Below are 5,483 nucleotides of genomic sequence, written 5' to 3'. Positions count from 1 at the left end.
TTACCACTTTTACTCAGCATGGTTTGGGCCATACCAATCAGACAAGAGAAAGGAATTGAAGGCATTGAAATTGATAAAGACAAAATACTTTCACTGTTTGCAGATGACATGATACTATATATAGAAAACCCTAAAGACTCCACCAATAGAACTGAGAAATGAATTCAGTAAGGTCTCAGGATACAAAATAAATGTACAGAAATCCATTGCACTTCTTTTTTCTTTTTTTTTTTCATGAATAGTTGGGTTTATTTCAACAGTGGGTTTGAAACCCCCACCTTAGGCAAGAGACTACAGTAATTATAGCAGGAATAGACAATTTCCTACACTGTCAAATATATAAAAGTTCCTCTTGCACTTTCCTCAACACTGATCAACAAGCAGATTCAGTCCACCTTTGCTTTGATCATTCTACTGAGTTAACCCAAGCCTTTTCTTCAGAGACTCTGGCATTTCAGGTGGAGGAGGGTGAGGGAGCCTGAAGTAGATCTTCACAGAGTCATAGAGGAACCACTGTAGTGCAGTCAGAGTGCCAATCATGATGATATGGGCAAAGAGTTCCTTCCATACACCTTTAAATCCAAGTTTCTGAAGAACTTGAAAAGCACTGCTACCTTTCTCCTTATTCAACACAGATACCACGGAATCATCAGGGTGAGAAACAATTGCACAGAAGCCTCCAGCTGTGTAACCTGCCACAAATGTTACAACCAGTTGCTCTGCCTTTGAACATTCACTGCCAGGCTTAGGAACCACAAACTTGTACAATGCTTCAACAGTACATTCAAAGCAGGCAAATTTCATCATGGTGTATGGTATCTGTCTCATCCAGAGAGAGGCAACTCCCTTGTAGAATGCTTTTAAGCCTTCTTCCTTATACATTTTGGGAGCTGCATCCCTCAAAGTATTGACATAACCTGGTTGGGTTTGAATTCGAACCTCAGCAGCTTCCGTAGGAGCCAGGGCAATATCAGCAAAGAATTCAGCACTGGCAGAAGCAGCCAAATATAGTGATGTGTGCCAGAGATAGGCATGTTGCTATACGAGACTTTGAAAACTTCATAAAAGCCAAACTTGCAGAGCCCCTGCATAGAGTAGCCAATGAAAGTCGGAGGCCATCCTTTAGTCAAACCACGAACACCATCCTCTTTAAGTGTAACTGAGAATCCATTAAATATGCCCTTGTACTTCTGGGGGTCCACCTGCATACGGCATTTCACTAAATCCAGAGGAACGATAGCAGTGTGTGTCAGACCACAACTTAAGATCCCACCAAAGCCACACAGTGCATAAAACTTCATGGAGCCACATTTGCAACTGTATCCCTCCACAGCGGCTGCTGCCAGATTGCGGGAACAGCGGGGCGGGCCCGGGGCCCCCATGGGGCTACTGTGGGGGCCCGTGAGGCCATCGTGTACCAGCTGCAGGTGGGGCACGTTGAAGAGGTTCGCCCACGCCAGATGCGCCACAGACGAGAACATCTTCTGAGAGCAAGGGCCGGCACACTCACTTCCTAAGATGGCGAACACACAACCGCTCCCTTGAAAAGGCTGTGGCTCACCCCATTGCATTTCTATACACTAACAATTAAAAAACAATCCCATTTGCAGTTTCACAAAAAATAATAAAATATCAAGGAATAGACTTAACCAAGGAGGTTTAGAACCTGGACACTGAAAACTATGAAACATTGATGAAAGAAATAGAGGATGACACAAAAAAATGAAAAAAAAAAAATCCAGGCTCTGGATCGGAAAAACATATTGTGCTAAAATACTTATACTACCCAAAGCCATCTACAGATTTAATGTAATCCCTATCAAAATACCAAGAGAATTTTTCACAGAACTAGAACAAACTATCCAAAAATTTGTATGGAGCCCAAAGGCTCAGAAAAGCCAAATAGCCAAATTTGAAAAACAAAATAAACGGATGTATCACAATTTCAGACATCAAGTTATATTACAGAACTGTAGTAATCAAACAAATATGGTACTGACAGAGAATAGACACACAGATCAAAGGAACAGAATAAAAAGTCCAGAAATAAACCCATGATTATATGGTCAATTAACCTTTGACAAAGGAGGCCAGAATGCAATGGGAAAAAGAGTCTCTTCAATAAATGCTGTTGGGAAAACTGGACAGCAACATACAAAAGAATGAAACTGGAACACTTTCTTATGCCATACACAAAAATAAATTCAAAATGGATTAAAGTCCTAAATGTAAGAACAGAAACCATGAAAATCCTTGAAGAGAGCACAAGCAGTAAATTCTCTGACATTGGCAATAACGACATCTTTGTAGATGTCTCCTGAGATAAAGGGAACAAAAGCAAAACTAGACTATCTGGATTACATCAAAAGAAAAAGCTTTTGCACAGAGAAAGAAGCAGCCAACAAAACTAAAAGACAACATGCCAAATGGGGAAGATACTTTCAAATGACATATCTGATAAAGGGTAAGTATCCAAAATATATCAAGAAATTACACAACTCAACATCCCAAAACAAAAATAATCCAATTAAAAACTGAGCAGAAGACATTAACAGACATTTCTCCTAAGATGACATACAGATGGCCAACAAACACAAGCAAAGGGGCTCAACAAAACTCATCACCATGGAAATGTAAATCAAAACTACAATGAGATATCATCTCACACCTGTCAGAATGGCTGAGATGAAAAACTAAAGAAACAGCAAGAATTGGCAAGGATGTGGAGAAAAAGGAACTTTCATGAACTGTTGATGGGAATGCAAACTGGTGCAGCCACTGTGGAACACAGTATGAAGGTTCCCCCCAAAATGTAAAATATAGAATTACCCTATGATCCAGTAATTGCACTACTGAGCATTTACCCAAAGAAATCAAAAACACTAATTTGAAAGCATATATGCACCAAGATGTTTATTGCAGCATTATTTACAATAGCCAAATTATGGAAGCAGCCTAAGTGTCCATAATTAGATGCAAAGATAAAGAAGAACTGGTATATAAATATATACAATGGAATATTTTTGGCCATAAAAAAGTATAATCTTGCTATTTGCAACAGCATGGATGGATCTAAAGACCATAATGCTAAGCAAAATAAGCCAGTCAGAGAAAGGTAAACACCATCTGATTTCACTCAAATGTGGAATTTGAGAAATAAAACAAATGAACAAAGAAAAAGACAAACCAAGAAACAGACTCTTAACTATGGAGAACAAACAAATGGTTACCAGAAGGAAGATTGGTGAGGTGATTGGTGAAATACGTGAAGGATATTAAAGATACACTTACCTTTTTTAAGGATATACTTATCTTGATGAGCACTAAGTAATATATGGAATTGTTGCAAATGCTATATTGTACACCTGGAACTAATACAACACTGTATGTTAACTACACTGGAATTGAAATGGAATGGAATGGAAGGAAATGAAATAATGAAATGAAATGAAATGAAAAATAAAATAAAATAATTATTGATAGGTATGCAACTTTTATTTGTTTTCTGGCTGTCATAGTTCTGTTTCTTCTCTTGCACTCTTTCTTTCTGATTGATAAGTTTCTGTAATGTTATATTTGGCTTTCTTCCAATCGATTTATTTTTTGTCTATTTATTATATATTTTGTGTTTGTCTTTACAAGAAGTTCATGTATAACATCTTAATATATAGCAGTCTATATTAAACTGATGGTCGTTTGAGTTTGAGGAAATTTTAAATAAAATTTCTTTGATGTTTGACATTTAATTATTTGTTTTAGTGTGAACCTCCTTGGGTTGATTTTGTTTGCAACTCTATGCTTTTTGATCTTGATGTCTATTTACTTCCCTAGGTTAGGAAAGTTTTCAGCTATTATTTCTTCAAATAAGTCTTCTGCTTCTTTCTCTCTCTTCTTCTTCTGGGACCTTTTTCATGGAATGGTTTTTCCCTTGATGTTGTTCAAGAGATCCCCTAGCTTATCCTCATTTTAAAAAATTCTTTTCTCTTTCTGTTGTTCAGTTTGAGTTCTTCCCATTTTCCTGACTTCCAGATTGTGGATGTGTTGTTCTTCATCCACTTATATACCTCTAGTATATATGTTATTTCAGATATTGATTCTTTCATTGTATTTTCGGTATTTTTTATTGAAGGTCTCACTGACTTCTTACACTCTTTCTGGTCCAGTGATCCTCTTTATGATCATTATTTAAGTTCTTATCATGCATATTGCTCACTCTATTTCTTTCAGTTGCTTTTCTAAGGTTTTAACTAGTTCTTTCTTTTGGAAGATATTACTCTATCTCCCCATTTTGCTTGACTTTCTGTGTTTCTTTCTATGAATGAGGCAGAACAACTACTTCTCCTAAACTGGAAGGAATGGTCTTGTGTATGGTCATTTGCTATGTAGATTGTCTATGCTTGGTGAGTTTTGCTGACTGACTATACCTGGCTGTCATGGGCTGGGGGTCTAGGGATTCTCCTCACAGTGGGCACCCAGGAAGGACAGCTAAACCTGATGTGCACACAGATTAGTGTGGTCCCTTTGCTCTCCATTCAGCAGGTGACTGGCAGAATACATAAGGCTAATATGGGTGCAAGGTGGGTTAGCCCAAGGCTCTACATTCTGAGGGAAACTTGGCAGGATAGCTGAAGTTGAAGTGGGTGTTATCCTGTGTGTCCTGGGAGTATCCACAAAAAGGATGACCTGGCAGTGTGGCTGTAGATGAAGTGGGTTACAGACCAATATTTTCCACGGATTTCTATGCAGCAGGCACCCTGGCAGGACAGGTAAAGCTGAAATGGGCTCAGGTTGGTGTGTCCCAGGGTTCTATGCACTGAGGGCACTTTGGCAAAACTTCTGAAGGTGAAATTATGGAAACCATAGTGTCCTAGGGTTCTCTGTGCAAGGGATGCCCTGGAAGGATGGCTGGAGCTGAGACAATGTGGGGCCTGAGAGGTCCCTAGGCAATCTGTGCATAGGGTGCCCTGGCGGGACAGTCAAAACTGAAGTGGGTGAAATCCATTGGGACCCAGGGCGCTAGGCACAGAGTGCACCTCAGCAGGGTAGGTGAAGCTGAAGTGGATGTAAATTGGTATGTTCCAGGACTTTGCACAGAGGGTACTCTGGAGGGGCAACTGAAGCTAAGGCAGGGCATAGGCTGAGTGGTCCTGTGGCACTCTGTACATTGGAGGCCCTTTCATCACAGCTTAATCTGAAGTGGTCACAAGCCACACTGAAGGCAATCTGGTATGATAACTGAAGCTGAACTGGATGCAAACCAGGGTCTCCTGGTGTGATCAGTGCAGGGGGTGTCTTGACTGGGTGGCTAGTCCTTAGACCAATGGAGGTGGGGTTGTTCTGGGACACTCCACACGGGAGACACACTGGCAGGTAAGCTAGATCTGAAACAGATATTATCCAGGATATCCTGGAACACCATGCACCCTAGGTGTACTAGCGAGCCATCTATCTGAAGTTGAAGTGGTGTGGACCTAGAATATTCC

General features: G+C 40.0%; 1 pseudogene; it reads right to left on the bottom strand.

Annotated features, from left to right (window-relative positions):
- Positions 1 to 313: 313 nt before the first annotated feature.
- Positions 314 to 1,481, bottom strand: LOC114207545 (solute carrier family 25 member 3 pseudogene; annotated as a pseudogene).
- Between the last annotated feature and the right edge of the window lie 4,002 nt (positions 1,482 to 5,483).

Source organism: Eumetopias jubatus, unplaced genomic scaffold, assembly GCF_037043125.1.
Source record: "Eumetopias jubatus isolate StellerSeaLion01/CBP00866 unplaced genomic scaffold, mEumJub1_p1.0 scaffold_11, whole genome shotgun sequence".
In the NCBI taxonomy this organism is placed as follows: Eukaryota; Metazoa; Chordata; class Mammalia; order Carnivora; family Otariidae; genus Eumetopias; species Eumetopias jubatus.
Note: the sequence above shows the minus strand (reverse complement) of the source record. Positions and strands in the feature narration are given on the sequence as shown.